Here is a 12023-nt window from a genome sequence, read left to right on the forward strand (position 1 = left end):
AAATAGGATTGAATTTAAGATACTTGAAAATTTATTTAAGTCATTTATATAAATGTGGAATAAAAAGGGGCCCTAAAATTGATCCTTGTGGGACGCCGCAGGAAATTGTCGCTAAATCCGTTTTACTATCATTAAACGAGATGTACTGTTTCCTGTTTGCTAGATAACTTTTAAACCATGCTAAGTTTTAACTTATGATACCATAATTTTTAAGTTTGTGCAGGAGAATATTATGATCCACCGTATCAAAAGCCTTACTTAGATCAATAAAGACGCCTAAAGTAAATTTGTTTTCATCAAAAGCTTTAAATATTTCGTGTACTAGATGAATGATTGCATGATCGGTTGAATGGCCAGATTTAAACCCAAATTGTTTATCGTAAAGAATTTTATTATTAGTTAAAAAAGAAAACAGTCTGTTATACATAACACGTTCTAAAATCTTGGAAAAGCAGGTAAGAATTGAGATTGATCTGTAGTTTGAGACATTAGAAGGTATATATATATATATATATATATATATATATATATATATATATATATATATATATATATATATATATATATATATATATATATATTTATATATATATATATATATATATATATGTATATATATATATATATATATATATATATATATATATATATATATATATATATATATATTTGATAATAATAACAATAATCTTCAAAAACTCCATAACTATGACATTTATTTATCATTCAAATTTGTTTGAATAAATAAATATTTGAAAAAAAAAAAAGATTTGTTTTTGTACTGATTTATGGGATATAAGGCATTTAAACGATCAGTATGTAACATGGTTTGATAAAAAATAAAGCATGTGAAAATATTTTAATATTTGATGATCGCTTAAAGAATGATTTGAGAATAGTAACTGATTCAATTGTCACTTGATTTCAATTAAAAGTTACTACAATTGTTGTAAATAAAAATTGATTTACCCACAAACGATTAAAACATTATATTATATACACAATATAATTAGGAAATCATCATGACCCCATATATCAAGTTAAAACAATAAAATTGTTTTCCTCAAATGTTTCTTTTATTTATACGAAATTTGTCATTTCTTAAATTAGGACTTTCTTAAAGCATAGGACTTTGTTAGGTCAAACCACGGTATGTTTTTATTTAAAAAACTAGACAGTTGAATTGTTCTCCAAACGGCCTGAGCCGTTTTTAACAATTCTAAAAAATGGCATTCATAATTAAGCGATTACTAATTTTTATCAATATTTTAATCAATAAATTTAAAAAATATATTGCAAAATAACTTAACTTAACATTTAGTTATATCTAATACAAAATTTTGTAAAATATCGAAACCAAAGGGTATTTTATCGGAACGTATCGAATCAAATCGAAACTTAAAAAATATCGTTGTACATTTTTTAGCGATAAATTTTCGTAAATTTTCAAAATCAACAAAAAAAAATGCCTACGGTGCAAAATAAATTAAACATAAGTCCTTCATTTATAAACTCCTATGTTGATAAATAAAGAACTTATGCAATTTTTTTTTTAATAGAGAATAGATTTTTTTTAATTTTTTAACATATTTATTATAAAGAAAATTGGTTACAAATTTGTTGAAAATTTTATTGATTAAAAAATTGATTATAAAACTTTTTCATAAAACATCTATATTCTAACAATCACACAATCAGTTTCTTCGCAAGTCATATTTTTTGATATTTTGGATATTTTGGATTTTGATTTTGATTAACCGAGTTTTTGATTTTGAAATCATCTACAAATATTAATTGAAAAAAATAATTAAAACAAATTTTACTTCGAAGAATATTTAAAAATTATTTTTTTAAGATTTTCTAGCGAGTTAGACGAATGCATGTTTAAAATTTTTGTAAAATATTTGAGACTATTTGTAAGGATTTTACTTTAAAAATCAACTTCGTGTTAAAATAAAATTTCTAACGTTAATGAGCGGCGTTCGTTGTAACAATGTTTCTTCTCAAAAAAATAAAAAATTTCCATAAAATATATATATACATATATATATACATATATACATGTATATATATATTTTTATACATATTTACATGTATATATATATTTTTATACATATATACATGTATACATATATATTTATATATATACATATATGTTTATATATATTAAATATATATATATATATATATATATTTATATATATATATATATATATATATATATATATATATATATATATATATACATATATATATATTTATAGATAAATATATATACATATATATATATATATATATATACTACCGTGATCAAAAAGTAAGGTGAATTTTTAATTTAAACTTCCCGCCTAATTCGAATCGTCCAATCTTTTTATTTTTAAGTTGGTAGGAATATCATTAACATTTGCGCCAAATTACATGTCAATCTCATAATTATTTTTTTTTGTTTACGCTTATTTCTGAAGTACCAAAAGTGCATTCGGCGATTTTCACGATTTCTAATTTTGTTGAGCAAAGAAGTGCTATTAAATTTTGTTTGCGGAATGATATTTCTGCTGCTGAAACGTATCGAATGTTGCAAAAGGCCTTCGGTGAAGAGACTATGTCTCAAAAAAATGTTTACAAGTGGTACAAAGACTTCAAAGAAGGCCGAGAACGTGTTGATGACTTGTAACGCTCCGGACGACCATCGACTTCGATTGATGATCGCCACATCAACAAAATCAAAGAATTGGTGCTTGCAAATCGTCGGTTAACCATTTGAGACCTTGTTGACATGGTTGGAATATCATTTGGGTCGGTGCAAGCAATTTTGAAGGATCATTTGGGCCTCAGAAGACTCAAATCACGTTTGGTGCCGAAATTTCTCAATTTCTTTGAAAAAGAGCGTCGCGTTAAAACGTGTGAAGCAATGCTTTCTGACTATCAAGACGTCTACAAACAAATTATTTTAGTTAAAATTATAATTAATAAATTATAAGTTATAATTAGTTAAAAAATTGTTAAATTATAAGTTTAAATAAAAAAAAGTTAAATTATAAGTTATAATTAGTTAAAAAATTGAGCAGCCGTGGCGCAGTGGTTAGAGTTCTGAACCCGATGGTTCGAGGTCCGAGGTTCGATGCCAGCTCCAGCCAAATATGCGACATTGGTACGGAAGGAGGCGTGAACTTCTTGTTAAATGCTCTCCCGCGGTGCTTTGTGATAAGACCGTAAGGACTTCTGGGAGCACCTAAAATAACTACAAAAAAAAAAAAAAAAAAAAAAAAAATTATTACTGGCGATGAGACTTGGGTCTACGCATACGACCCTGAAACAACCGACCAATCGAGTGAATACCGTGAAAAAGGCGAGCCGAGACCGAAGCAACCACGTCAAAGTCGCTCAAAAATCAAGGTCATGTTGACTGTTTTCTTTGATTATTATGGTGTCGTGCACTACGAATTCCTTCCAACTGGCCAAACTGTCAACAAGGAATATTATTTAAGCGTTATGCGACGTTTGCGTGAAGCTATTCGCAAAAAGAGACCGGAATTATGGGCCAATAACTCTTGGATTTTGCACCACGATAATGCGCCTTCGCACACAGCACTGGTTCTTCGTGAGTTTTTCGCCAAAAACTCTACCCATGTTGCTCCACAACCATCGTATTCGCCCGACTTAGCACAGTGTGACTTCTGGCTGTTCCCAAAGCTCAAGAGACCACTCCTTGGAAATCGTTTTGAGTCCATTGAAGAGATCTAACGTGAATCGGCACGCGCATTGAAGGCTATCTCTACCGAGGACTTTTCGGCATGCTTCGAAGACTGGAAAAAACGTTGGCAAAAGTGCATTGGGGCCTGGGGGGGATTATTTTGAGGGGGACGATACAGATTTGGAAGAATAAATAAAGATTTTTCATTTTATAAAAAAATTCACCTCACTTTTTGATCACAGTAGTATATATATATATATATATATATATATATATATATATATATATATATATATATATATATATATATATATATATATATATATATATATATATATATATATATATATATATATTTTTTTTTTTTTGAATTGAATTGAACATGTTTTTAATGTTTTCTAACAAAAGTTCATTGATTCATAACACAGGAATTCTTTTTTTTTTAAAAAGTCAAAAAGTCCTAATTTTATTGTGCATGACCTTTCCCGTCATGATATTTAGATACAGTGCCGTAGCGAGGAGGGGTAGGGGGAAAGAAAGACTTTGGGGCCTAGGCCCCGAGCGCCATTTTGTTAAGGGCGGAAAATTGGACAATTTTACTTTCAATGTTTTAAGTTAGTTTGTTGTAAAGGTGGCAATTTTTAATTATTAAGATTATTTATCTCCTCCCACTTCATCACTCGCAAGTTTCTTTCCTCAATGTCTTGCACGATTCATAACTTAAATTACAAAATCTCATTTATGTGATAATTAAATTTTGTAAAAATGCCGTAAAAAAATATATTTTGCGCAATATAAAATTATCAATAATTTAAAAAGAGCACCTCCAAAAAAACCATCAGTAAATATCATAAATACAGATACTAAATTAATGAGGGTTTTCTGAATTTCATCAGATATAAACGAAGCACTTGTTGAGGATTTTTCTGTAAGTGATTAAAAAAAAATAACTTTTAACCATCAAGTCCCAAAGAAGAAGGAAAAAAAAATAATCCAAACACAAATTTTGAGCTAAAGGATCCTTGCAAATCGCCACAAATAACTGGTCGAGTGAGGTACTTTTTAATTGAAAACGGACCTGAGCAGGAAACCAAAGAAACTTTTCTATCAACTTCTCTTCTGATACAAAAATAAGATATTTCAGTTCAAAGTGGTACAAAAAGATGCTTGCCAATGGCGAACTGGTGAAAAGACATTGGTTGCTATATAGCAATTTAAAAGATGCAACACTCTGTTTGTGTTGTGTACTTTGTGGTGTACTTTTTTTCCTTAAGAAAAGCTAATAAGTTGTCTGATATTTCTAAAGGATTTAGTGACTGGAAAAAGCTTAATCCCAAAATTCCTGAGCATGAGAATAGTCCTGAACATAGAAAATGCTATGCAATTTGGAAGAAAATGGAACAAAATTTAAAAAATGGCCAAACTTTAGAAAATGACCTTGAGAGAACAATAAAACGATGAAGCAAACAATAATTTTTAAAACATTTTAAAAATTATTGTTAATGCCATATTATTCTGTGCAAATTATAATTTAGCTCTAAGAGGCAGTAATGATGAAATAGGGGAACAAAAAAGTGGAATCTTTTTAAGTACTCTAGAGTTAACTAGTCATTACAATCCTCTATTGGCAGACCATATTGCAACAATAAAAGCCAAAAAAGCTGCAGTCTCATATTTTTCACCACAAATTCAAAATGAAATAATTACACTTATGGGAGAAAAAGTTAAAGCAAAAATCTTCTCACGGATTATAAATGCAAAATATTATTCCTTGCTTTTTGACTGTACACCTGTACAGTCGTTAGAGTTTAGCGTATATAGAGTTATTTAGTCCTTACAATCTTACAATATATAGAGTTAATTAGTCATTACAATCCTCTATTGGCTGACCATATTGCAACAATAAAGCCAAAAAAGCTGCAGTCTCATATTTTTCACCACAAATTCAAAATAAAATAATTACACTTATGGGAGAAAAAGTTAAAAGAAAAATCTTCTCACGGATTATAAATGCAAAATATTATTCCTTGCTTTTCGACTGGACACCTGATGTTTCTCATAAAGAACAGCTGAGTGATGTGATAACTTTTGTTTTTATAAAAAATGAAATGTGCTCAATAGAAGCAAAGTTTCGTGGATTTTAGAGAGAGCCATCAAAAGACTGAAAATAAAGATGCAGAGGAAATCCTAGGAAAACTGAAAATTGATGGACTAAATATTGCAGATTGCATAAGCCAGGGCGATGACAATGGAGCAAATATGACTGGAAAATACAAAGGAGTTCAAGCACAAATCATTAATATCAATGGACTAGCACCATTTGTAACATGTGTAGCCCATACTCTTAACTTGGTTGGGATTCATGCTGCTGAAGTCTCACCTCTTATGGTTACATTCTTTGGATCTATTCAAAAAATATTTACATTTTTCTCCAATTCTACATCAAGATGGGAAAACTTGATGAAAGAAGTCCCAATTTCATAAAAGGGTCACTGTGAAACAAGATAATTATCAAAAAAAGAAGCATCGTTTCCCTAAACAATCAAGTTGTGGAAGTTTTTAGTGTTTTACAAGACGTTAGTGCAAACACAACTTTAAACCATGAAACTGTTGCTGGTGCAAAAGACCTACTCAAATTGCTCAATCTTAAATTTCTTTGTTTGTTGAACCTGTAGACTAAAATTGTTACATTAATTGACATAGAAAATCATCCAATGCAAGTCAAAAAAATTTCAACTGACATTAATTCTCAAAAAAAATGAATTGGCTTGTCCCGGCCATCCAGTATCTCAGAGAAAGAGGAGTGAAAGACATCATAGAATCTGCCAAACAAACAGCAAAAATAATTGACATTGACACAGACTTCCCAATTAAACGAAAGAGAAAAGTCAAGCGTATGATGTTTGATGAAACTGATGATGATAGCATTAATCTAACCAGAACAAGACTTGATCATTCAATGCAACTGTGTGTTTGACAGCATTATCACACAAATACAATGGCGATTTGAGGTAAGGTCCGAAGTAACATCTGACTTTCTATTTCTCACTGGAAAACAAATCTCCCTTAACTGTTGAATAACTTAAGCAAAAAGCATTTAGTCTAGCCCAGAAGTACAAAAATGATTTGGATTCTTTAGAACTGCAAGCTGAGATTAAGACTTTCAAGTTTCACGCAAAACCTATGATGGAAAATTTGGAATGTGCTAATCCAATTGAAATATTGCAATTCATACACTTGTACTCTTTAACAGATGCATATCCGAACATTGAAGTTTCACTCAGGATTTTTCTTCCTTATCCAGCGACAGGTTTAACATGTGAAAGAAATTTTTGTAAACTTAAATTATTGAACAATTACTTGCGATCAATCATCGGACAAGAAAGCTTATCCAGTTCGGCTATTATTTCAATTGAGAATGAAATAGCAAAGAAGGTAAACTATGACCAAATTAAAAGCAGGAAAAATTAATTTTACTTGATGTATATTAAACTTATTTGTTATTGTTAATAAATTGTTAAGTGCTAAAGAATTTTTTTATTGGGGCCATTTTAAATTTTTTTGTTGCTATCTCTTAAAGGTCCGAACCGCAGCCTGTAAACGTGATTAGAAGTTACTAAATTAGTTTTTTGGAGAAGGGAAGTTATTTTTACGGATAGGTTTTTTTTATGAGGGGAGGTCGAAGGGCCATTTTTAGTGGGTAGGCGCAAAATGTTTTAGAACCCTGGCGCCATTTTAGCTTGCTACAGCACTGTTTAGATTTATTTAGATATAAAAGAGATTTATTTTTTCAATTATTGTTCTTTTTTATTATTTTTCTTTTTATCTAAATTATAAAATAAAATACTGCAACTTATGGTAGCAGTATTTTAATACTGCAACTTATATTATTAGGTGCTTCAAGAAGTCGTAAATTAGAGAATGTTTTTAAAAAACCAGAATAACATTTGAAGCTTTTTTTACTCCTTCTTACAGAGATTTTGCCACTTTAGGTATGTCAACTTGGGTCTCGAAAGGATCGTATTTTCATAGAGGTTTTAGATAACCAATATTTTTACGTAATATTTTTTGACAAAAAATATTGCAAAAAGCGCTCGTGACTCTTAAAACAATTAAAAAAAAATTTGTTTTTCAGCAATAATATAATAAGTATTAATTGTTATTACAAACAAATATTATTTTAAGATCTTTATAAAAATATGCTATATTCAAGACCCAAAACGGCATACTTTTAGATAATTATTTTTGTGACAATATTATGGATTTTACCTCAAATGCTAAAGATTTGAACCCCAGTATCTTTACAACTTGATGTGATAGTGAAAAATGGGTTGCATATGTGAAATCAAAATGAGTAATGATATATCAAAAACATTTTTTTTTACTGAAAAAGTTTTGTTGGTCTGTGTAATTTCTATAAATAAATAATAAAGTATTTAACTATTTTATCTAAAACATAGAAAGCTATAATAATTAGAGTTCTAAGTCAAAAAAAAAAGTTGATATGTTTTAGTGATTTTTTTATTACTTACTACTATTGTCGGTGTTTGTTGATAGATCGTCATCAGAACCTAAATTAAATAAAATAGTAATTAAACAGGTATACATAAGTTTTGAATTATTTGATTAAAGTATACAGTTTATTAAAATAAAAAAAATAATTAAATAGGGGTGTTACCTTTATCACTATTGACTCGCACCTTTGTTGGTGCGAAATTATGGCTTAAATCATTTTTGCAGCTACGGGCGTTTGATACCTATCTTAATTCATTTTCTCTGAATGACCCATAAAGTTATAAAATAAATGACGCTCATCTGACGGAACATCGGTTTCAGCATGCAGCTGATTCTGAGACAAGAGACAAGTTTATTTGTAAGTTTGATTCTGTGGCGGTTCAAGAATTTTATTTGGATGAAAGTTAACATTTGCGGTAACAAAAAATTCAAAAATCCTGATATTTCTGTTTAAATGACAACCTGATTGAATTTCATTGTCACCTATATTTTCTCTAACTCCTTAAAAATAGTTTAAATGTGTATAAATAAAGCAATTTAAATAAAAAAAAAAACACTTAAATTGCATAAAAATATTCAAAATAATCGAAAATTCATTTATCAATAAAGTAAATTTCTAAACTTTTTTTCTTAACAAATTCAAAGTTTCTCTAAAATATGATGGATTTTAACTTGTTTGTGTTTTTAAACATAAAAGTTCAATAATTAAATGTTCAAGTGCATGATGGTATCAGATAACTTTTATGACAAAAGTTCAGGTGCGAGTAAAACTATTAAGAAAAAAATGGAAAGATTAAATGCATATAAAATTATTCACAGAATTATTCATGAGATTACTACTGTAGTTTTTAATACTCTTTTAATTTTCAATTGATTTTTTATTTTGTTGCTAGTTTTGTTGTTGTTAATAAATTTTGTTGTTGTTAATAAAGAGGAGCGGGGGTATATTTATTGCCACCTGAAGACACCAAAAAAAGGTCTCAATATTTGCAATTTGCTAACTACAGTTCAAAACTTGCTCATTGTGCTAACTCAAATTGTTATATGACAGCTTTGTAGGGGTGGAACTTCCCCTACACTCCTCGTTTGGGACGGCCCTGTGCATATATTGCCTAAGAACTAGATAAGCTTAAGTTTTTAATTAATCTTCGTACTGCGTGCGAACCAACTGTGTGGTCTTTTGAGCTTTTACTACTTGCAAATAGGTAAAAATTTTGGGAAGAAGTTTTGAAAGTCCATGCTTGCAAGTTTGTTAAGCGTCTGGTAATGCGTCTTCCGGGACAAGTTTACGGACATTGCCCCTTCCTTTTCCTTCCACAAAAACAATTTTTAGAAACTTGAAAGTTTTATTGTGCTTTTATAGATTCATGCTTTCATCTTGTCCAGCCGTTTCATCATTCACGCAAGATTCCCAATTTGTTAATGTCATTCTTGGTAATCACTAGATCAAAACTCTCAGATCCACTTGAATTAGATAAAAATTTTAATTCAATAGAAGGTTCATTCTGATATTTTATAATTCTTTGTTTGCCTGTAAATAAAAGCATCTCCGATTTTTCAGTTGCATTAAATCCAAGATTAAAAGTGGGGTTAGGAAACTCTATGCTTGGTTCTTTGTCAACAAAATGGAGTAAACACACGGATGTCATTTTATGGTTCCCAAGGTTTTCCTTCTTTCTTTTTTTCTATTAATTAACTTTATTCAAGTATTCCTTTTATAACTGAGCATTTTAATGTGGTAGGAAATACAAACAGCCTAAGAAAGTTTAAATATAAATTACTGCATTTATATTAAAAAAAAAAAATTCAAGCAAAATTAAAATTATAAAAACTTTTTTCACAACATATATTACTTGTTTTTGTTAATAAAAAAAAAATTTATTTCTAAACTTTTAAAGTTAACATATTTAACTTAAGTTGAGTTAGAAAAGCTCTTCAACTCAACTCAAGAGTTGAGTTAGTTAGAGTTAGAGTAGAGTTAAGAAGTTGATAGGGTTTTACTTTTTAGAGAAGAAACTCTATCTTAAACTTATCTGGATTATTTGTGCGCTACATACCAACGAATTACCACTTAGGCATTTAATGTAAGCTTTAGATGGAAAACTTTATCTGAAAATAGATGCTCAGAAAACATCGGAAAATTTATTAACATAGCAAAAGCTTCTTTTTTTGACATACATCCCGCAGCATGATTTTGTTGTAGACCTATTATTCGAGAAGAAAATTGTAGATTCGTTGTCTACAAGTCAGAAGTATTTATACAGAATATATAATGCAATAGCATCAGGTATTTTTCCTAATGAATTAACGGAGATTTATATAGACCAACGCAATCATTCAAGATGGTTGAATTTTACAAATAGGCTACTTCGAATCTGGTGCTACGAGCATGGTTTAGAAAACAATGATCAACAAAACTTGAAACTGTTAGCTGAGTTCATCATTGGTGTTTTTTCTATTATGTGGTTTGAGCTTAAGGTAATAAACTTAGTTAAGTAAATAACTAAGTTTATTACCTCTGTAGTTCAGATGAATGAGCAAGAAGATTTGCAGTGCAGAAGATGATTGATGATATAAATAATAAGGACGTTGGAGAAAATGCAAAAATAGAAGAATACCAGTCATAAACACTAAATCAAATAGCCTTATAGATTTAATCAATTTGGAAAAAGAGGAAATCAGTAAACCAGTTTTTACCTGCTGTTTGATAAAAGATGATATTATACAGTTTATTATTAATCCAATGATTGCACCAAACTTCCCTATTCTTGGTGAATCTATTGAACGCATTGTGAAAAAGGTCACCAGGGCTTCAATGTCAGTGTGTGGTGCCCAGACAGGTTCATAAGGGCTACAATGTCTCATAGAGAGCTGATGCCTGTGTGCCAATCAAAAAAAGATCTGCTGAAAATTTTAATCAGAATTTTCACTTTTTATAATGAGTAAACAATTTATTCTAGAATATATGCGGAAAATACTGTTTTTAAATCAATGTTTTAATGTCTAACGCGTATAGACTCAATTATCATAAAATTGTAATTTATGATTTAACTTTAATATATTATAGATGTCTTTAGTTAAACTAAGGCTAAGGAATCTTTTTAGACTTTATTTTGTTGAGTAGTAGCAAAGCACTTGCGCAATGCGCAAGTAAGTGAGCGGCCGTTTTTTTTGTTACTGCGGTAAAAAAAACACGCTGAAAAAAGTTTAATCTTTAAATTTTTACAATAAGATATATTTATTTACAAAAACAATAAAAAATAAAATAACAACAGGAAAGTTTGATAAATATAGCAGTCACAATGGTTGAAATTCAAAAAATGCTATAAGAAATGTTTTTAGAATATAAAATTGAGATGGCTATTATATTGAAACAGCAAGAACAAATTGTTATCGAAATTTTAAGTGCAAACACCAAGACATTCAATGAAAGACTAGAAAAATTTGAACAAAAAGTTAATGATAGTTCTAACGAAATAAAGTTATTAGTTAATGACGTAGAAGATGTTAAGTTGAGCTTGAATTTCCACGAGGAGCTGTTCGATAAAAGAAATTGCCAGTATTAATGAACGAGAAAACGAAAAATCAAGAAAAGAAACATCATTTAATTAAAATATCAAGGAAAAACAAAGATTATCTGAAGATAGATCGAGAAGAAAAAATCTAAGAATTGATGGGTTGTTGGAAACTGAAAAACAAAAATGAAATGAAATTGAAGAAAAAATTCAAACGCTTTTTGGAAAATAAATTAGGATTAAGTGGAATAGATGCTTGCTCATCGAACAGGATTAAAAAGAAATGGACGCTCTAGAAC

Source organism: Hydra vulgaris, chromosome 01 (genome assembly GCF_038396675.1).
Source record: "Hydra vulgaris chromosome 01, alternate assembly HydraT2T_AEP".
NCBI classification, from domain to species: domain Eukaryota; kingdom Metazoa; phylum Cnidaria; class Hydrozoa; order Anthoathecata; family Hydridae; genus Hydra; species Hydra vulgaris.